Source organism: Gossypium raimondii, chromosome 2 (genome assembly GCF_025698545.1).
Source record: "Gossypium raimondii isolate GPD5lz chromosome 2, ASM2569854v1, whole genome shotgun sequence".
NCBI lineage: Eukaryota > Viridiplantae > Streptophyta > Magnoliopsida > Malvales > Malvaceae > Gossypium > Gossypium raimondii.
The window spans coordinates 8537926-8551307 of NC_068566.1; the positions used below are offsets into that span (position 1 = coordinate 8537926).

The 13382-nt window shown below is 30.0% G+C and overlaps 1 long non-coding RNA gene across 1 annotated transcript; it reads right to left on the reverse strand.

Annotated features, from left to right (window-relative positions):
* Positions 1-8877: 8877 nt before the first annotated feature.
* Positions 8878-11632, reverse strand: LOC128035556 (uncharacterized). The gene is made up of 3 exons (XR_008192007.1): positions 11535-11632; positions 10999-11065; positions 8878-9174 (listed from the first exon to the last, which is right to left on the reverse strand). It is a non-coding gene; the product is annotated as an uncharacterized LOC128035556 (long non-coding RNA).
* Positions 11633-13382: the final 1750 nt, after the last annotated feature.

Genomic DNA, 13382 nt, shown 5'->3' on the forward strand with positions numbered 1-13382 from the left:
GGTTTGATTAAGCTTTGTTTCACCATTCATGATCAACAAACAACTCGAACGAACATAAATCGTGGAAAATTCAAATTTGTGGAATAGTGGTCAATTCGTGCTAGAAGTCATTTATGAGTTCAGGTAAGTTTGTAACTTGGTTAATACAATCAATTACTATTTCGATAAATTATTATCTATTTTCCTAGATATGTGAATCAAATTTTTTGGCTTGAAGGAAACAAATAAGACCATAGTTGAAAGATACTATGGCACTATATCGAAACTAAATAAGACTATAGTTGAGAGACAATATGGCATCATACCGGAAACGAATAAGATCATAGCTGAAAGATGCTATGAAATCATGAATTAAATGAATAAGACCATGGTTGAAAGACACTATGGAAATATGATGTAAAAATGTATAAGACCATGGTTGAAAGACACTATGGCATCAAGACGAGAATGAATATGACCATGGTTGAAAGACACTATGGCATCCTTCAATCATTTGGTATTCAGGTAACATGTTTCAGGTGAGTTATGTATCATAAGTTTGAATTTGAGATGAATGTTTTGACTAGTTTAGGTTGTAATGAATATTTATGCCTTGGTGTGATTATATGCTACATATGTCTATAAATAAGTTAACTAATAAGGTGTTTAGTGAATTAAATAGATATAGGAGTATTTTTCGAGTAGTCCATGTTATTCTTTATGGTTTAACGGGTAATTAAAATTTGAATGGAAAAAAAATACATTTACATAAAGAGCTATACTAATGAATGTGTGACATGGAAAGTTGTTATGTAAAACCTAAAGAAAATGTAAGAACATGGTATATGAATGAATGATGTTTGATGAATTTGAAATATTGATATGTCTTATGCCATGCTTTGGTTGCTTTATAAGTGCAATGTCTCACTAACTAACTTTGTGAGTAGTTGTGTATAGGAAAGGACATATGGCCTATAATAAAAAGGAATCTATTTTTATTGTTTGATTTAATACATATGGTAAGTTAAGTTCCTAAGTACGAACTTACTAAGCACTAATTGCTTACGTAGTTGTTTCCTCTGTTTTGTATATTATCGGAAAGCTCAATTGGTTGCAATTTCATCAGAGCATTGTCAAACTATCCATTCGTCATATTGGTAGTTTTGGTTAATGGTTATAAATGGCATGTGATAGGGTTAAAAGATTATTCAAGTGAATTTGCTTGTTTTGAGTTGTGCCAAGCTTGGTGTGGTTAATGATGTTAAATAATAGCATGTTAATAATAGGTGCAAATATGAATGGATGAACCCTTATGCATATTCTATAGATAGTAGATATTACATGGTATTATGGCATGTTTTGGGAATGATTATTTTTGCATGGTTGGAATAGGTTCTAATTAGGACTTTGAGATGTTGAATGGGACTAAATTTGAAGTGTGAAATGTGGTACCTTTGAAAGGCATATTGATTAGACATAGGATGGATTAATTCTTGACATGTTTTAGGTGATTTTGAATGTGATTTAAGTATGTGAAAGTAGCTATTGATGATATGGCTTGATGGTTAAGAAATGATATTTGAAACGGCTTATTTTAGGGGTAATTTGGATTGCACATGGCATGGGACATGGGTTCTCACACGACCGCGTGCCACACAATGCCACCCCACATGGCCGTGTGTCATCTTAATTTCTGGTGTAGTTCTAAAAGGCCAGGCACACTGTCTGCGACATAGCCATGTGACCATGGTTCGAATACACACAGGGCCTGGCACACGGCCGTGTGACCTAAGTTAATAAGTTATATATGTAGACACACAGGTTGGGACACGATCGTGTGTCCCATAATTTGAATCCCCACATAGCTTGGGCAATGTCACACGGTCGTGTGACCCCTATTTCCCTAAATTCTTAATTTTTCCCAAAACTTTCTAATTTGTTTTGAATTGATCCTTGAATGTCTCCAAACTATTTTTAAGTCCCCTTAGGCTTGATTTAAGGCCCAATGATGTATTTTTTTTTCTATGATTGTATTTTGTTATTAGAAGTTAATATGAAATTCTATTATTTTTCTATTTTGAAGTTAAAGGTTTTGTTTTATACTGTAATGCTCTGTAACCCTAATTTGATAATGAAGACGGGTTAAGGGTGTTACATAACACTTCCTCCATCACATCATAGCCCACCCAAAACACAAGCATATCGTAATCATATATCATACATACACATATCATAAATCGTATGGCATGCATACACTTATATTTTCATACAGATCAAAGCATAGCGTATGGTTTAATTGTAACATATCTTACTTAACATACCTCCTAAGCTTACCCATGTATTTTTACGTACTTAAACTTACGCTTTTCCGACCCCATATGATGCCTACAGACCCAAGTTTTGAGTCCCTTAAGTGACCCTTAATCGGGCTCAAAAATTGGCCAAAAGGCTCACAGGGCCCAAAAAGCTAGCCCATGTGGTCCACACGGCCTACCCACATGGTTTGCAAAATCTCACATAGTCGTGTGGCATTGGGCAGTTTTGAAAATAGCCACTATTTCCCATTTTTCTCGAGTTTCAATAGATAAATCGAGTTAGTTTCACACACATAGTAATTGTTTAGCCAAAAGCTTAACCTCCAAAAATGGAGTTTTCTTTATTCTCTTCAAGTGGGCAGTGAAGAAAATGAATTATCATGGTTAAGAAAATGAATTATCATCTGTCTCCACTTGCTTTAGCTTTTATACTTAGATTAGGTTATAGTTAATCTTGTATAATTATGGTTTAACATACATTGATAATATATTAATTAAAGTTGATGGTATCCACCATCATCATCCACTATCTACTATTTAATATTGGTTTATTTTTGTTTTCTCCTTTAAATAATTACTATCTAAGTCCTTAAGTCTTTTCTAATTTAAAACTCAATAGAAATTGAACTTTTATAATTTAGTCTCCGAGTTTTAATTAACTACTTTCTCGATTAAATTTCTTAACTGAAATTTATTATTTTTATATTAACTTCGTAAATATTCCTATTTTATATTTATGGTCTTAGTTTACGAAAATAGGATTCTAAAATCGTATTTTCTAACACCATTGAAATTTGGGTCGTTATACAAATACAATTCATTTTAGAATTTTTTAATGCGCAATATATGTTCAAGTTGTTCCACCACAATACACAAAATGAGTATTTAAAGAAATTTGGGAAATGTTTTAATTATGAGTCTCCTTTTATTACTAAATGTTTTGATCGAATTAGTGATTCAATTATGATATGAATTTGGTGATTATTGTTTTGATTTGACAATTTTCCCAACATTAGGGGAGAGAGAAATAATAGTTGGATGAAATAATTTCTTGGATGAATTATCATTATCTAGATCCTCACAGAAAGTAATTTGAACCGAAAGTTTAAAAGATAATTCACTTTATTGTAAGTTAATTGTCAGATGCATTTACTGACCTAATAAGAATAACCGAGTCTTATATACAAGCCAACGTATTTAAAGTGCAAGTAGGACAACCTGTTAGAAACAATTGAAAGTAATGCATGTTTGAAGTATGGTAGATCCATTTGTTTCAAATATGAAAATTCTCGTAAAAGAAAATAATAAATCGAGATGTTCAGATAGTGGAGATGATTTTCCTGAAAAGACTTAAGACATAATTAATTATTCAAACTTCAAAAAAGATTTAGGTGCCTGAATATAGGGTGAGCGTTCGATGGAATCGAGTCGAATTGAGTGAAATTTTTTTGAGTTAATCAAGTTGACAAGTTCTATTTTATCATCCTAACTCGATTTAAATTTTTTTTGAATCGAGTCGAGTGAAATGAAAATCGAGTTGAGTCGAATCGAGTGAAATTATTTGAGTTAAATTAAAAAATTAAACATGTAAAATTAAAATCTTATTACAGTATAACTAATTTCATGTTAGAGCACATAAATTTAAAACAATATATATTTGAAAAACAAATTCAAAGCAAACTAATAATAATAAAATACTTTAGTATGATAAACTTGAGTCATTAATTCACTTATTTAGGTCCCCAATATTATTATTATAGAAATTTTTAATTTTAACTTTCTTTATATATATTTTAAAAATTTTAAAACATTTATAATTTTTAAAAATATACATTTTGAAATTTTCTATAAATATTTTGAATTTTTGAAATTTATTTTGAATCATTTTGTAATTTTTGTTGAGAAAGAGACCAATTTGTGTAAGAGTATTCCCAAAGATCAATCATGATATGGTTGTAATAACATACTTGATTTACCATATTTATTAATATAAGGCGCCATTATTATTTCGTGTGTATATATAAAATGTTTTATAATAATGTCACGAGAATAATATGATTATTCTTAAAAGATCCTTAGTCAAGTATTATTGTTGACTAGGACAACAATAATGCATTAAGATTAACATGTAGTTGATTGATGATAAAGAGTTGTCATTGATATGGAGTGTCAAAATCAATGCATGAATATGTGTGTTAGAGAACAACATATTGGACTGACTCGCTATGAGTATGTTTCTTGGATTATTATGTAATTGTCACAACATTACTCATAGTGATTAATATGTATATGATCCTCAGACTTGAGATCATCATTATCCCAACATCGTGAGTTGTATATTTTGATACAGTCAAACGTACACCGTAACTAGTTGTTCTATAAAGGTTGATATTGTCTATACCACAACCTATGTAGAGGGATATGGTTGATCAATATAGGATAAGTCTCTCCTACATAATGGGAGTAATATCTTAGGCCACTTGATTGAGTGAGACTAGAAATGCATGGCCATGCTCAAATAAGTTGATATGAGATGTCATACTTATTTATATATCATAGTCTACTCAAGATATCAAGGAACATGATATGGACTATGCAAGTGTGACTATTCCATGACTTGTGTCCATTCTAGAGATAAAGAACTTAAGGATTAATGCATGAAAGGTTAATCACAAAAAGGTTATGTCGAATCATGACTTCTTGTAACTTAGGTAGTAATGATACATTGCTAGATGTCACTCATTGTTTGTAACATTAGAACGTTCTAGTATTACTAGTAACGTTACAAGAACCTACAGGGTCACACCCTATGGTTGAAATGAACGGAATAAAACATAGTTGGTATTGTGTTTGGTTGTCACATAAATTAAATTAATTATAGAATTAATTTAATTGGGCAATCAAATATCGAACATATTATATGTACAAGGATGTTGTACACATAAGGAGAACATAGTTCTATTAATATATAAATTTGGTTCGTATATAAATTTAAATAAATATAGTTTACCGAAATCTTTGTTATAATTAATGTAATTATAATTTTCGGTTAAAAAATTATTATATTTATTTATTTTTAATTATGATTATTATGTTCGGATAAAAATTTTACAAATTATGATTCATTATATATATACCAATTATAAAAGGGTGAGTGTAGTTAGTTTAAAAAAAAACCCTAAAAAAAAACTTTGCTTGTGAGGTCTAGCAGCCGTCAAGCAAAGAATTCTCCAAAAACAGTTTTCGAAATTTCTTCCGTTCATTTTCGGACTGGGTGGATTACGTAGAGGTCAGAATCATAAAAGGTTGCGACTTGGTTCGATAATAGATCATAATTCTCATTGCCGAGGCGTCGCTATCTATTCAGATTGAAGTTTCGATAATTTCGAAACCATTATTTCATCCTGATTCGTTCCTCACACATGGATCCATGGGTTGAATTGTCGGAATTATTTTTTTATTAATTTTTGCTGTGCCATGGGGGTACCGGCATTCCAACAATTTGCTCATTTTCAAACTTGACCGGAACCAAAAAGGTATTTGCACCAATCTATTATTTGAATTATTCGAGTTATTCGAATTGTAAAATTTAACTTGATTCAAACTCGAAACTCTAATTACTTATTCAAATTTACTCGAATAATTTGAATAACTCGATTCGATTAACTCAAAATTTAATTTTTTTCCGAATCGAATCTAGTTTTGCTCACCCCTACCTGAATATGGAAATGATGAAAATAAAGAGATTTCGATAAGGTGTGTCAGTACAAGAAAATATAGAAGTATGGGAAATAGAAAGTTGCTGACAACGATTTTTCATGGAATAATATTATTGAGGTAATAAAAGAAAATGAGTATCTTAAATAAAATTTTCAAGAAATATATGCATGGAATAGATTGGTCAAAATAAAAAGACGCAACTCAAGTAAAACTAAATTCGTGAAGTTTTTGGACTAATAGTTCAAATATCTAAAGGTATAAAGCCAGTGAGGTACAAATGAAGTAGTTGTGCGAAAAGGAAATAAGAAAAATGAAACTTTTGCTAAGTCTTAGCATTGTTTATGAAAAATTCTCTTTTGTGGTGAATGCAATAACCTTTAGATATCTTATTAGTTTGGCAGCTCATGAAAATTTGACATGCGTCTAATAATTGTTGTTACAACCTTTTATATGAAGCACTATATAGTGAAGTTTATATTCAAATCCTTAAAGGATTTAGAATGCTAGAAGCATCTGAAATTCTCAAGAAATTGTTCATTACAATAAATATTTATATGAATTAAATTGATTTGAACATATGTGGTAAATTCAACTCAATGAATAGTAGTTGGAGGAATATTATACAACAATCCAACATGCATGTATAGAAAGATTAAGATCAAAATTTGTTATAATTATTGTTGGAACTCTTGAAGAGATCAAAATATATTTTCCCAAAATTATGCCTCACCTATGATATTTAGAAGAATGATGATATAAACATTAATAAATTGTTCAAGTGATCATTTGAAAATCTAGTATTCAAGATTGAATATGTAAAATATGAGATACCATATGTTGTCATGAGGGGAGTAAATATGTGTTCTACTCTTTTCTTTTAACGAGGTTTTGTCCCAATAAGTTTTCTTGGTAAGGTTTTTAATAAGGCAACATGTTATGCATATTATAGATATATGCACTCTTTTTCCTTCACTAAGAAATTTTTCACTTGGTTATTTTATCTTAGTAAGGTTTTAACGAGGCACATTATTTATCAATAGACATCCAATAAGAGTGTTGTAAATATTTTATTATTATAGAAGTGGATGTCCATTAAAATAAGAAGTTTGATATCCATTAAGACACTAATGTTCATTAGGAGTAGAATTTTATATAATTTATGCTTCTTATCTATACTATTAATAAAACCTCGACGGAGTTGGAATCATAGGTTAGTCGAGTACCAACTCGGTTAGAAAATGACTAATATATCTTTTATTAAATGACTACTATTATTATTTTGATGACATTTTTTATCTTTTCATACTTTTATATAGTTTTTAAATAAAAGAACTAAAATTAACATATCTAAGGATTAAACCAATGTTTAATGGATTTATAAACAATATCTTTACCACTATACCAATAATAACTCTTGAGTAAACTTTAAAAAAGTAACTTTTAATATAAAATTTATCTAAGTACTTTAGATCCTGCTAATCAATCCCTAAAATAAATAGTTTAAATAATGTGAATAGTTTAACTAATGAACAAAAAGTAAATTATAATAATTATCTCTTAAATTTTAAAATAATTATTATTAGCTCTTAAAATTTTAAAATTATTATTATCTTAAATTTACCATAAAAGGTAATAATATTTTAGTAAAAAATTAATTGGAATATAAAATTTAAAAATAACATTTTAAGGAGTATTTATATATATAGGATTGCACATCAATATTTAGGGCAAAATAACAATGTTATATAAATGCATATATATATTACAATGCAATTGTTGTTATTATTATTATTTTGAACAAAAGACGACCACAACAAAAGAATATCACATCATATCATATCTTCTCACAATCAATGTTATAACTTAGCAAAATACTTAATTTTCTTGTTTCATTTTCACAAAATTACTTATTTGTACTCCGCTAGCTTTATACCTTTAAATGTTTGGGCTACTAGTCCTAAAACTTCACAAATTTAATTATACTTGAATTGCGTCTTTCCATTTTGGTCAATCTATTTCATGATTATATTTCTTGACAAAATTTATTCAAGATCCTTCTTTTGTTTCATTATCTCAATAATACTATTGATGTAAAACCGTTGTCGACAACTTTCTATTTTCATGCATGGTTCCATATTTTCTTGTATTAACATGACATATCGATATCTCTTTATTTTCATCATTTCCATATTCAAGTACTTGAATCTCTTCTGGATTTTTAATAATTAATTATGTCTTAGGTCTCTTTTGGAGCATCTGTCTCCACTATATGACAATCTTGACTTATTATTTTCTTTTACGAGAATTTTCATCTTTGGAACTAATCGATTTACCATGTTTGAGGCATGCATTATTTATTCTAACACATTTTACTAATGTGACTTTTATTCAAATAAAAACATAAGCTGGCGTATAACACTTAGTTATTCTCATCGGGTCAGTAAATACATTTGGTAGTTAACTTGCAATAAAGAGAGTTATCCTTTTGAACTCCTGGTTCAAACTAATTTTTATGAGGATCTAGATAATGATAATTCATTTACAATAATTTATTTATTCAACTATTAATTCTCTCCCCCTAATGCTGGGGAAACTACCAAATCAAATAGTAATCACAAATCATTTTATAATTGAGTCTCCAAATCATTTAAAAAAGGATCTAATAATACAAGGAGACTCATAATTAATATATATGTAACACCCCTTACCCGTATCCAATACCGGAACAGGGTACGAGGCGTTACCGGACTTAAAATTTCTTGAACATCTAAAACCGTGTCATAAAATTTCGTCAACATGTATCACACTATAATTGGACATCCGAATATCCAATTTTACATTCACATTCCCATACACATTGTCATTCATGAAATCATTTGTAAACCACCTCCACAACATTCAAGTATACAATTACCACATACATGAATAACCATATCATAGGCGTATTGGCCATCTCCAAATAGCCTTAATCAAAAAGAACATTTATTAAATAAGGGTCAACATTTTAGGCCATAAGAAATATGACATATATGACAAAACAACCAAACCTACTATACATGCCGTAACCCAAAAATTTATGTATCTAGATATACCAAGTGTTCTAATTGATAGTGTGAGCAAATCTCCGACGTCCACCGATTCCCGAGCTAACTTGGCGATACTATAAGGCAAAGGAAAAGAGAAGGGAAGTAAGCATAAATGCTTAGTAAGTTCATATGAAAATAATAAGAAATTATTAAACTTGTGTGGACAAATCCTCGCAATAATTTCTTATGATGATATAATCATTATATCACATGCTTACACTTTATTACTAATATTCACATTAATCTGTCTACTTGAGTCACTGTTACTAAATTATTTCTTTCTCGAGCTACAGAACTCCAAATGAAGAACCGTAAATTTTCCCTGAAACTAGACTCAGATAATTTCTTACCATAGAAATTTAAGAATTTTTGGTCTAGCCAATTAATACAGTTTATTCATTAAATTTACCCCTGTTTCGCTGTCCAACAATTCTGACACTTCTTCACAATGAATCAATTTTCTCCCCGTACAAAATTCATATGATGTTCTCGTTTATTTCACTTGAAAATAGACATAATAAGGATTTCAAACATATAAATTATACTCCATATTTACTTTTGTACAATTTTTACTGATTTTTCAAAGTTGGAACAGGTAATTCCGAAACTCATTCTGACCCTGTCTCACTAAAATTCAAATACCTCATAATTCACACTTCTTTTGCTTACTCTATTTCTTTTACGGAAAAATAGACTCATTAATATTTAATTTCATATCTCACTCAAACTTTAATTCAATTTCCACCATTTTTGGTGATTTTTCAAAGTTATACTAATGCTGCTGCCCACAACTGTTTTAAGGTCAATTTCACTCATTCATTAATTCTTTGTGTCCACTTTCATTTATATACACTTACACCAAAGCATATTATATCTTGGCACACAACAATCAAGTGATCATAGACACATCTTACTTGTTTGCATCCTTATCAATAATGCATCATAATCTGAGCACATTATTTATGAATCTCATATACATACCTGTGCCTAGTCATAATACTCACATATCCTACTCTTACTTATCTTGAGCATACTCCTTGAATTTCCCGTTGAACTACTTGTAATATTAGGGATGTTTGGGATATCTCGTACACCTGGTAGGACACCAATGCCATATCCCAGATATGGTCTCACATGGGATCACATATCGGTGCCGATGCCATGTCCCAGACGTGGTCTTACACTGGCACTCAAAACTCATCTCGAGCCGATGCCATAATGAAGTTGCACAATTAGTGCTCTTTCTCATCTAACCAAGTTGCTCTCGGTATCGCACACTTAGTGCCCGCTATACAACATCATCATTTTAATTTCGCACACTTAGTGCCCATTATCCAACATCATTATTTTAATTTCGCACACTTAGTGCCGTTCATATAGTCATAGCTATTTCATTCCCGCACACTTAGTGCTAAACATCGATAAATCGCATTCACATCTATTTTTACTTTCCGAACTAAAACGCATTTAGCTATATATATATATTTGCATATTTCATTTCAGCATATATATATAATTAACATTCATTCAGAATTTAACATCTAATTGCTTATAAACTTACTATACGAACTTACACATTCTCGTAACATTATCGAATACTCAATGTTTCATACACTAATTGCCATCGTATAGCTGAAGCTATCATAATCTCGCACACTAAGTGCCTTACATAGCCGAAGCTATCTCAGTCTCGCACACTAAGTGTCATAAATAGCCGAAGCTATTCCAAATCGCACACTAAGTGCCATAAATAGCTGAAGCTATCTCGAATTCCATATTAAGTGCTAAACATAGCCGATTTATCGTTAAACGTGACTGTATTCTCGTGTATACAATTTATGAAATAACAAAGCATTAAAAGCATAATTGTAACAATGATTAACGCGTCTTTAACTTACCTCAACGCGAGTCGATTATTTTGATTGACATTTCCCCGTATTTGGTCCAAATCTCGATTTCTTTGATCTATAATGTCACATTTCACTTAATTATCACTCACATTACTCATTTTAATACAAAAATCATACTACGGAAAATTTACAATTTTGCCCCTAAACTTTCTCATAATTACAATTTTGCCCTTAGGCTCGTAATATGATTTTTATTCAATTTCCATAACATTCAAGGTCAGCCAAACCCTTTTCTCTTCTAAAGCAACCTCAAATTCTTATTATTAACAACTTTTAGGAGCATTTACAACTTTTACTAATTAACCCGTTTTAACCATTTTCAACGAAAATCACTTAGCAAAAATCGTTCTCCTAACCTCGTGCACCCTTATTCTATCATTAAACATCAAAATGCACAAATATCTAGCATGGGTCAATTTTTAAACTTCATTTTTCATGCAAATAAATAGTAAAAATAGAAAGGTTAAGCTTCTAGGATCTCAAAAATACGAAGAACATTAAAAACAGGGCTCAAATGCACTTACAATTGAACTTTGAAAAGCTTGAAACCCTAGACATGGCTTGCTGAAAGTTTCGGCAGCATGGAGAAGAGAATGAGCAGATTTTTGGGTTTCAATTTTGTCTTTTATGCCTTAAAACACCCAAATGACAAAAATGCCCTTTTTACTATACCTTCAATTTTTTACCCTTCCATGACTAGTTTTGTCCATAACGAAATATGATGGTCTATTTGTCATTTAAAGACCTCTAATTTAAACCCCCATTTAAAACAAGTACTTATGTTCTAGAACTCATATTTTGAAATTAATACAATTGGATCCCAATAATAAAATTGGGCACTTAATCGATAAAATTTCTTAACAAAATTTGCACACCATCACCCAAACATATCATAGACTCTAAAATAATTATAAATTAAATATTTCTACTTCGAGTTTTTTTTTTTTGGTCTTGAAACTACTGTTCCGACTAGGCCCTATTTTGGGCTGTTACAATATATTATCAACTTTCTTCGAATACCCATTTTGTACATTATGGTGGAGCAACTTAACATATATCACACATTCAAAAATTCTAAAATGGGTTGTATTAGACTCTTGACCAAAAACCAATTGTAATAGGGAGTATTTATCATAACTTATTAGCATGATGTGCACAAGTGCCGATTCATATAAAAAATATCCTTATACATAAACACAAGTTTTGTTCTCAAAAGATATGGTTTAGCCACTACCTAGAGACATTTAATTCATAATTCTGCTAAACCATTTTATATGTATAAAAAATAGGCTTTGCGATACTTACTCACACTCACAATCTATCATACAATAATAAATGAAAGCCTGAGAAATAAACTCACCAACATTAACAAGAATTGTCTCGATTGCATAATCTAAAAAATTATTCTTAAATAAATCATTAAACAAGTAATATAGCAAACTATAGGTTGCGAGTTGATAACTTACATGTGATTAAATTGTAGATACACCTACCAAAATTATATCAAAACATTCACTTGTTTAATAAACGAGCCCATGTTTCTTTAAAAATATAAGAAATTCAATCTTAGCTTTTGCTAATGAGGTTTAAAAATCTTCATTGAGAACAAGCAACACTTGATAAATGAGAAACCTTTAGGTTCTTTAATAATTATCCATGTTAATTGTTATCTTGTTGCATCATTATTGATTTGGATGATCTAACAGATCATGTCAACTAATTAGTATATTTGAACGAGTAAACTTCCGGTTTACTATGCATGTGATTTAATGATACTAATATAAATTTTCACTATACCATCTTATGTGATTTAATCATACTAATATATATAGTACCAACTAGCGAAAAATGCGATAGCTTTCAATACAAAATTCTTACCTTATGTAGTAGATTTAATTAATCATCTCCTCATCTACGTCTCAATATGATATATGTTAAAAGTATATCATTTTAAAACAAAATAATTTATTTGAGACTAACTAGAATATAGTGCATTAATTATCGCTTTGTTTCTTCAGATAACAATGTATCAGCTCTTGCGGGGCCTTGAATTAATTTTGTACTATGAAAGATTAGCATATTCCATTACCACATTGAACATAGGATATTGGTAACAATATATTAGCTCTTCTGGAGCCTTAAATTAATTTTGTAGCAATATGTTTAGGCGTACAATAGGTATGCAACCAATGGTCTTTCATATCACATCACTAACATAAGTTATCTTCACTCCTTAAGAGGCTCTCTCGGGAATTCTTGTTATTCTCTTATTTATCTTTATTTTTTCACTTTTGGTGGTAAGATAATTAATATGACCATCCATTTTAGGATTATTATATAGCTGCTTACTACATCTATGTAAAAAATTACGT